The sequence below is a fragment of the Triticum aestivum genome, chromosome 6B (assembly GCF_018294505.1).
Source record: "Triticum aestivum cultivar Chinese Spring chromosome 6B, IWGSC CS RefSeq v2.1, whole genome shotgun sequence".
NCBI lineage: Eukaryota > Viridiplantae > Streptophyta > Magnoliopsida > Poales > Poaceae > Triticum > Triticum aestivum.
The window spans coordinates 398,036,379-398,047,220 of record NC_057810.1 but is presented as its reverse complement, the minus strand read 5'-3'; positions in this window follow the sequence as shown (position 1 = coordinate 398,047,220).

Here is a 10,842-nt window from a genome sequence, read left to right as displayed (position 1 = left end):
GTTAATCCTATTCTGATGCATAGCCTAACATTGTTGCTACATCTGTTGATACCTTACCTGCAATCCTAAATACTTAGTACAGGATGCTAGTTTATCATCTGTGGCCCTACATTCTTGTCGGTCTGCCTTGTTATACTATCGGGCCATGATCACTTGGGAGGTGATCACGGGTATATACTATACATATATACATACTACAGATGGTGACTAAAGTCAGGTCGGCTCGAAGAGTACCTGCGAGTGATTCATAGATTGGGGGCTGAAAGGACCTTTGTCCCGACGGCCCTCTGTGTGGGTCTTTGTGGCGGAGCGACAGGGCAGGTTGAGACCACCTAGGCGAGAGGTGGGCCTAGCCCTGGTCGGCGTTCGCGGTTGCTTCGTAATAACACGCTTAACGAGATCTTGGTATTTGATCTGAGTCTCGCCACTAGCCTATACGCACTAACCAACTACGCGGGAAAGTTATGGGCACTCGACATTGTGGTATCAGTCGAAGCCTTCGTGACGTCAGCGACTGAGCGGCGCGCGCCGGGTTGGACTGCGTAATGCGACTTCCTTTGTAATGGAGGTTGCTAGGTCTGCTCACCGGCCACGTACGCAACGTGCAGGTGTGCAATGGGTGATGGGCCCAGACCCCTACGTGCATAGGATTTAGACCGGTGTGCTGACCTCTCTGTTGTGCCTAGGTGGGGCTGCGACGTGTTGATCTTCCAAGGCCGGGCATGACCCAGAAAAGTGTGTCTGGTCAAATGGGATCGAGCGTGTTGGGTTATGTGGTGCACCCCTGCAGGGAAGTTTATCTATTCGAATAGCCGTGTCCCTCGGTAAAAGGACGACCCGTAGTTGTACCTTGACCTTATGACAACTAGAACCGGATACTTAATAAAACACACCCAGACAAGTTCCACAGACAACCCGGTGATCGCTTTTCCACAGGGCGACAAGGGGAGTATCACCGGGTCGGATTATGCTATGCGATGCTACTTGGAGGACGTCAATATGCTCTCTTTTACATGCTGCAAGACGGAGGCTGCCAGAAGCGTAGTCTTTGATAGGACCAGCTATCCCCCTCATATTCTAGCATTCTGCAGTTCAGTCCACTAATATTGCCTCCTCACACATATACCCATGCATATGTAGTGTAGCTCCTTGCTTGCGAGTACTTTGGATGAGTACTCACGGTTGCTTTGCTCCCTCTTTTCCCCCGTTTTCCTCTTCTTCTCGGATGCCGCAACCGGACGTTGGAGCCCAGGAGCTAGACGCCACCTTCGACGACGACTCCTACTACACTGGAGGTGCCTACTACTACGTGCAGGCCGCTGACGACGACCAGGAGTAGTTAGGAGGATCCCAGGCAGGAGGCCCATGCCTCTTTAGATATGTATCCCAGTTTGTGCTAGCCATCTTATGGCAACTTGTTTAACTTATGTCTGTACTCAGATATTGTTGCTTCCGCTGACTCGTCTATGATCGAGCACTTGTATTCGAGCCCTCGAGGCCCCTAGCTTTGTATTATGATGCTTGTATGACTTATTTTATTTGTAGAGTTGTGTTGTGATATCTTCCCGTGAGTCCCTGATCTTGATCATACACATTTGCGTGTATGATTAGTGTATGATTGAATCGGGGACGTCACAGGACGAGTGGTGCCGGTTGTGTTAGGGCTAGTTAGGTGAGACAGTGGGGGGGGGGTCAAGTCTACCGTTAGAACTGGGACGATCAGACGATTCAGATCGCCTACGGTAGGATGATCCGAGGGAGACGTCCTGATTAGTTGGAGACTACGACTGTAATTTTAAATATAGTCTCTAAGTGCTAAAAACAAAGGGATTTATGAAGCAACTACCAATAATATTTTGCAAATGGAACCACTAAAATTTTCACTCAAGTTATACCACATTTTATGGATGATGATAACCAACCTGTATGCATTTCCAATCGTTCTAGCCTTTTTTGGCCATTTAAACCAACTTGTACCAAATCATGACGATCCGGGTCAAATTTGAACTACAACAACTTCATAGTTTGCTCATTGTTTTTCCAAAAGTCATTTTTAGGTACACATGTATATATTTCATAGAAGAACGCTATGAGTTTTGTAAGATTCCACCCGCAGCTACGAACGGTTATGCCCATGGTTTTCATCGCGTTTTGAAATTGGCATAAAGAATTAAAGAAATCAAAAAACAGAAAGCCTTTGCATTGTGTCATTATATGTGATCTAGTGTCTAGGAAAAAACAAACTTCTAATATGATAAATACCTTAAAAAAGTCTGCTCAAATGGTATAGTCTGCTCAAATGGTCAATATTATGGCCACATTCTTGGCATAGTCTACTCAAATGACCTCATATCGTGCACAAGGGTGCATCCTGGAATGGCAAACAATTTTGCCTATGGAATCTTTTATTTTCTTTGGACGAAAAACTAGTTTTCCATTTTTTTGATTGCCCAAAATGTGTTTTTTGTGAAGCACCTACCATATATTTGTTGCAAAATTGTACCAAATCATTTTTATAAAAAACTTGGCCATATTTAATGTACAATTGACCAAATACTTGGGTGTCAAAAGATTTGATCCACCTCTGGTGAGAAAGGCAAATTCTCGCTGATTCAGTTTGAAGCGGGTCAAATTTAAACTGTAGCTACCTTGTAGTTTGCTCTTTAATTTTTCCAAAAATTATTTCTAGGTACATAAGTATCTACTTAATCAGAGAAACACCAAAAAATTACAAGATTCCACCACTAGCTAGGAACGGTCATTCCCGGCATTTTGACCGCATTTTGAAAAGGGCATAAAAAATTTAAAAAAAATCAAAAAATTGGAAAACCTCCGCATTGTGTCATTATATGTGACCTAGTTTCCAGGAAAAATAATAAACTTGTAATATGGTAATTATTTTAAAAAACTGTTCTCAGAAATGAGCTATCATGTGTGAAGATTCATGGCTTTCAAGCCAAATGATCAATCTTATGGCCACATTCATGGCATAGTTTGTTCAACTGACCTCATATCGTGCACAAGGGTGCATATTGGAATGACAAACAATGTTTCCTAAGGAAGTTTTCATTTTCTTTGGACGAAAAATTCATTTTCCATTTTTTCTAGAGCGCAAAATAAGTTTTTTTGTGAAGGACCTACCATATATTTGTTGCAAAATTGGACCTAATCAATTTTATAAAATACTAGGCCATATATAATCCACAATTGACAAAATGGTTTGGTGTCAAAAGTTTTGATCCACCTCTGGTGAAAAAGACAAATTCCCACCGATTCAGCTCGAAGTGGGTCAAATTTGAACTGTAGCTACCTCGTAGTTTGCTCTTTATTTTTTCCAAAAATCATTTCTAGGTACATAAGTATCTATTTAATCAGAGAAACACCAAAAAATTACAAGATTCAACCACTAGGTAGGAACGGTCATTCCTGGCGTTTTGACCGCATTTTGAAACGGGCATAAAAAATTCAAAAAAATCAAAAAATTGGAAAACCTCCGCATTGTGTAATTATATGTGACCAAGTTTTCTGGAAAAATAATAAACTTGTAATACGGTAATTATTTTAAAAAAGTGTTCTCAGAAATGAGCTATCATGTGTGAAGATTCATGGCTTTCAAGCCAAATGATCAATCTTATGGCCACATTCATGGCATAGTTTGTTCAAATGACCTCATATAGTGCACAAGGGTGCATCTTGGAATGAAAAACAATGTTGCCTAAGGAATTTTCATTTTCTTTCGACCAAAAATCATTTTCCATTTTTTTGAGTGCACAAAATGATTTTTTTGTGAAGGACCTACCATATATTTGTTTCAAAATTGGACCTAATCAATTTTATAAAATACTAGGCCATATATAATGCACAATTGACAAAATGGTTGGGTGTCAAAAGTTTTGATCCACCTCTGGTGAAAAAGACAAATTCCCACAGATTCAGCTCGAAGCGGGTCAAATTTGAACTGTATCTACCTCGTAGTTTGCTCTTTATTTTTTCCAAAAATCATTTCTAGGTACATAAGTATCTATTTAATCAGAGAAACACCAAAAAAATTACAAAATTCAACCACTAGGTAGGAACGGTCATTCCCAGCGTTTTGACCGCATTTTGAAACGGGCATCAAAAATTTAAAAAAAAATTAAAAAATTGGAAAACCTCCGCATTGTGTAATTATATGTGACCCAGTTTTCTGGAAAAATAATAAACTTGTAATACGGTAATTATTTTAAAAAAGTGTTCTCAGAAATGAGCTATCATGTGTGAAGATTCATGGCTTTCAAGCCAAATGATCAATCTTATGGCCACATTCATGGCATAGTTTATTCAAATGACCTCATATCGTGCACAAGGGTGCATCTTGGAATGAAAAACAACGTTGCCTAAGGAACTTTTCATTTTCTTTGGACCAAAAATTCATTTTCCATTTTTTTCGAGTGCCCAAAATGATCTTTTGTGTGAAGGACCTACCATATATTTGTTGCGAAATTGGACCTAATCAATTTTATAAAATACTAGGCCATATATAATGCACAATTGACAAAATGATTGGGTGTCAAAAGTTTTGATCCACCTCCAGTGAAAAAGACAAATTCCCGCTGATTCAGCTGGAAGCGGGTCAAATTTGAACTGTAGCTATCTTGTAGTTTGCTCTTTATTTTTTTCCAAAAATCATTTCTACATACATAAGTATCTATTTAATCGGAGAAATACCAAAAAAATTCCAAGGTTCAACCACTAGCTAGGAACGGTCAAGCCCGCCGTTTTGACCGCATTTTCAAACATGCATAAAAAATTCAAAAAAAATCAGAAAATTGGAAAACCTTCGCATTGTGTCATTATATGTGACCAAGTTTCCAGAAAAAATAATAAACTTGTAATACGGTAATTATTTTAGAAAAGTGTTCTCAGAAATAAGCTATCATGTGTGAAGGTTCATGGCTTTCAAGCCAAATGATCAATCTTGTGGCCACATTCATGGCATAGTTTGTTCAAATGATCTCATATTGTGCACAAGGGTGCATCTTGGAATTCCAAACAATGTTGCCTAAGGGAGTTTTCATTTTCTTTTCACGGAAAATACATTTTCCATTTTCTGAGTGCCCGAGATGATTTTTTTTGTGAAGGACCTACCATATATTTGTTGCAAAATTGGACCTAATCAATTTTATAAAATACTAGGCCATATTTAATGCACAATTGACAAAATGGTTGGGTGTCAAAAGTTTGGATCCACCTCTGGTGAGAAAGACAAATTCACGTCGATTCAGCTGGAAGCGGGTCAAATTTGAATTGCAGGTGCCTCATAGTTTGCTCTTTATTTTTTCCAAAAAATCATTTCTAGGTAAATAATTATCTATTTAATCAGAAATACATGGTTTGATGGCGAGACATCGAGGTTTGGACGGTGGCCGAGGCCCCAACTCTAGAGCGCATAAGCTCGCATGCCCGCCGCATGGTCACCGCGTGACGGTGGCATTGCCATGCGTTCTGGGCGACCTAGACATGTCTAGTGGGTTGGGCACTCCCCAGGTAGGTGCTAGGAAGAAAATTATAACATAAGATTCTCATGAGATGACCGAACTATGCTCAAACATGAATTAGCAGCCAAGTGTTTGATTAGCGGTATGAGAAATGCACATGGCGAATGGGCGTGAGTTTTGGCTGAGTATGATCATATACTAAAAAGAATGTATTCACAAATTTTTAGGGAAATCAAGAATATATAAATAACACTTCCTTCACAAAGTGTTGCTCTGAACAGAATAGGAAAATGAATATTGTTGAGTTATTTTTGAACTAGGCAAGGAAGGTATTTGACATATTTGATGAAGATATGATCCAAACAATTTATGAGAATTTTTTGGGAATTTTTGGAATAACAGAAATATAGGTTGCTTCACAACCTAGGGCAAAAATTGACACATGGACATGACACATAAGCAAAACTGATGAGATGGCGCCTAGTCATCACAACCCACCACAATCTACGAGGCTATGACCATCTATATTGGTCGTTAACAACTAGAAATAAGGCAGCGGACCAGCACTGTTTGCTTTATGACCATTTCGTGTAAGGAAATTATGACCTTTCTGACAAAATAGTCGCAATGGTTTAGGGTTTGGAGCCCCCCGAATAGCTTTTGACCAATTGGTCTCAAATGGTCATAGATCTATGACCAATTCTTCCAGGGTCATTGAAAGAAGGTCACTAGTTGACATATTTCTTGTAGTGGCTGAATGGGCGGTAGAGCAAGAGGCGTCCAAAGCCGCACAGAGGGAGCGGAAAAGGGCAGAAAGCACTCAAGAAAAGAGAGGCCTGCCGCTGCAAGAAAGAAGAGGATGCACGCGCTGCTGCGGAGAGCTCGACAGAGATCCAAGCATGGTGGGGTGTCGCCAACAAAGCCGGGAAGGAGAATGACGGTGTCTGACTAGCATGTGGGAAGTAGTAGTACTAGTAGTAGTGTGTGTGTCTGTCTCGCCCATACGTTTGTTCAATTAATTACAAGCATGTACCAGTACTAGTTCCTACTGTAGTTTTTAGAGGAAATTACCAGTACATTAGCCTATACTCAATGGAAAAATTCCTATCCTATGCATCAAATGGCATCTCTTTCTCTATAGAAATTGAGATCCATGTCATATCACTTCCTATGATTTTCATATTCCTATAAAATTCCTATCCTATGAACCAAAGGAAGCCTCTGCTGGAGTACAATACTACTGTAGCTAGCAGTACTGCTGGTACAGTAGTTTTCTTCAAGAAGCGGAATTAAATAAAGTCCAAGCAACTTCACAGTGGCAAAGGTTGGGCCAGTGATTTGATGGCTCATTAGTAATTATTACTGTGGCGCGACGACCGGGGTGACTCGCCCTTGGAGTTCTGCGTGCATGGCAGTTGACCAGGATGGTCGACGTCCTACATGTAGGCGAACGGAAGTATTCTTTCCGGTATCGAGGAGCAAGGAAACCGCGTGGTATAGTATCACTACTGATTTATATATTTTTATTTTTATTTTTGATGAAAGCTAGCGTTTCAACTCTTACAACGAAGGAGTGCTAAACATGGCACGTGCTGGATGTCCTACACGTCAGTGAAAGGAGTGGGACATGAACAGCGTGGTAGAGCGTCTCCACTTCTTCCACTTCTAGGTCAGAGACCACATGTAGTACTAGTGGTATGAACGATACAAAGTGTGACCCGGAGAGAAAGACATGTCTAGTTGGAAGGTCTTGGGAGACCAATATAAATGACTAATAAATAACTAGTACATGCATGCAATGATTTAATGGACATTGTAATCTCAACATGGGATCGCGAGCTCTAAATTTGAATTTGAAACTTATAAAACAAAAAATTTCAAAACAAATGAACTGGAAGAGAGGGAGTATACTGTAGGACATCCCATAAGAAACAAGTCCCCTGGTTTGTCACTGCGAAGATGCGGTTAGAAAGGAGCACAACATCTTCATACTCGTATGGCAACGAATCGGCCGCAGACAGCATGGTCCACCTTTGACCGCCATGTGCAGGGTCCGTGAAAGCAATCGCGATGTGGAACACCACGATGAGAGTGTAAGTTTGGTTGGCGGACGACCTTATCAGGGCTTCCGGGATTGCTATCTGCTTCAGTCTCATCGTGGTTCCATCGTACCAATTCAGGCAATGGCCCGTTGCATGGCTGATCCCAATGTTGGACAATGGTTCTATAGGAATAGTGTCACTGTTGTAAACGTTGTGGAAATTGATGTTGGTACCCTCCCGTACATTCATAAGCCAATCTCCAGTGGCATCAAGCCTAACCTGTGAAATAGTGGGCAGCGGGGGAATTAGGAAATGGACACGGAAGTAGTCTTTAGAATGCATTTACTATGTGATCAAACTCATCATTACCTGCTCATCGGATAAAATTTGGGTGCCCCTCAACATCGGCATCTCAAGGGGCGTTAACTTGCAACTACGGCCACGTCGCACTAGAGAGACCCCCAAGGAAACATCCTCGTGCATTGCACGTAACATCGAGATGCATTTGTATGATTAGTTTATCTTGTGAGAGAAAAGGATGAACGAGGGGAGGCCTTATCTGCAAATGTGGAGAGGGGTGTGAGTATCTCTTTGCAAAATTGCCATATTTTCCTTCCTATCCGTCAGATATAAATCAGACGGCCTATATTGTAGGATGGCAGGCACACCATCATCACCAACTCTATTTTTGAAGTAGTAGAAGAAGAGTAGAGATAGAGATTAAGGAGCTAGCGGGCAATTTGTTGTACGGCACGTTCGCGTCCATCCACTACCCCGGAATTAAAGCATGCACGGCATTTATAGCGACTGGGATTAGTTGTTTTTTAGGCGCATGGACCAACGCGGACTAGCGGACCTGGTCGCCCTTTTTTGAGCACGCCTTCGACAAGTACGTCCGTGACATGCATGCATGCAAATCTTGCATGACCAAACCGTGCGAAGCGGAGCGGTAGGCTATCGAACTACAGCATGCATGTTGCAGCCATGTCATCCACACGCAACCTAAAGGCCAATTCATACTCCGTTGTACTATACTGTACAACTATGCATTGTTTGGCACTAACGTTCCTTGGTGCTCGTGCTGCAACTGGCATACTCCACAGCCCGCTTCCCTTCTCCTTCCTCTTCCACCACCCGCGCATGTTAGCTAGGAGCGACCAGTCAACCCTTAAATAGGAGTGCTAGCACAAAAATATGCATGCATGACCACTAAAATTTTGTTTCTCTTGTCTTTATGAAATAAATGTGGCGTGAAACTCAAAGCCCTTTAAGTCTGAGTATAATGGAAATCATCATCCTCCTCTGGCTTTGCTCTGCCCGCGTCGTCGTCCTCCTGTTCCGGCTCCGCGTTACCTTTCTCCTCCTCCGGCTCCGCGTGCTGCTTCACCTCCAATGCCTCCTCATCCGGCTCCGGCTAGTCCAGACTCTAGAGGCAGGCCGGCTGTGATACGGATTTCATGCCACCTCCAGATTAAAGCGCCGCTCTGGCGGGAGTATAGCGTATGTCATTACCTTCGGTCGGGCCATGGCTATCGGGCGACAGAGACCAAAGAAGAGGCGGCGGGAAGGGAATGAATGCAGATACTATTTGGGTTCGCGGTCCGGATTAAATAAATGCGCACCTTCATGTGTACCCGCAGGTGCACAAATTGTAATAGACAGTTCTGCTTACGGGGCGCCACATAACTTGTATGTGTGTGAGATTCTAAGAAACAGAGTGCGTGTGTGCGACTCTACTCTTCGGACATGTAGTTGCATCGGGATATAAGTATAATGGTATTACACTTTAGCTAGTGATTTATGTGGCCATGTTAGCGTGGTTGTGTAAAAAAAATTGTCACTTCCTGCTCGTGATTTGCGTTATATAATTTTGAGAAGTTTGGTAACTACTAAAGTAAAGTGGAATTTGTCCATGTTATAGAAGTAAATTAATGTGTTTGTTTATCATATGGGTAATATTGGAGGAAGGGTGGTAGGAACAAGTGCTCCGCCTAGAGCATGTGTGTTGTGTGTGTGAGATGGAGTCTTTGTGTGTGCGGGGGGGGGGGGGTGCGTGCGTGTGCGTGTGTGTGTGTGCGTGTGCGTGCGTGCATGTGTGTGTGTATGAAATGGAGTCTTCGGTGGTGAAAGTAATTTAACTGTGTGTGGCTTCATCGTAGAGAGGTGATGTGTATGGCAGAGGCCACCAATGAGGGGGTGCGAGAGAGAAGATGCCCATAGAAAGGGAAGAGAAGGCGTATGCGCGTGAGAGGAGTCGACATCGAGAGAATGTGTTTGTTGGAGAGACATCAAGGAAGACTACTATATATCGATGGTGCATGTAGGTGGGAAATAAATGAAGGGATGGTCTTATTGGTTTTGGGGATATAGGGGAAGAGTGAGAGGGGGGTAGCTAGAAGGAGATTGTTCAGTGTGAGTGTGTGTTTTACCCATCCAGGCGGAAGTTATGTGCACCCAAGAAGAGAACGATTCGATGTGGGGTTAGGGCTGAGGGTAATTAACTATGTATGGATACATAGGAGACCGTAAACGTGCATGTGCGAGAGGTATACATGTATACGTGGGATGTGTGTGTGTGCGCACGTGCATGATCGAGATAAAAGAAAGAAGACATAAGTCATAAGATCAACGACATGGGACAGACGGATCGGTATGACAATATGGATGCATGTGAGAGTGGATGGAAGAAGGCCTGATAATTGAGCATGTGTTTTTGTCTTCAAGATATAATGGCGTGGGCTGGAGCATGCATCTATGGCAATCATAGGGAGCGAGACACAACGATTGTGCAAAATAGATCGACCTATAGATGCATGTATGGAGAGACAGATATAGCATGCATGATAGGAAGCAAGAGTGCGTGCGAGAAAGAAATGTTGATGGAGAAACTACAGATAGATAGAGAGCTAGAGATGCTAGCTAGAGGGACATCGGCTAGTTTATGTGTTAGAGATGTCTGCCGAGTGGTTCAGAGGGTGAAGTTATGTGTGTGAGAGAGAAAGATAAAAAGAGGGCGCATGACTGCATGTAAAGAGAAACATATATAGTGTGCGTGATAGGAAGAAAGAGTGAGGGAGAGAAAGAAGGTTGATGGAGAAACAGATAAATAGAAAGATAAAGATACTAGCTAGTGTGTGTTAGAGATAAGAGTCGAGTGTATCAGAAGGCTGAGTTATGTGTGTGGGTGTGAGAGAGATAGAGAGAGGGTGCATGTGAGTCACATACAAACAAATATGAGAGAGAAATGAGATCTCGTCAAACGGAATTTTGTGTTTGCTAGAGAGAAATATATTTCACAACCAGAGTAATAGCTAGAGAGACAT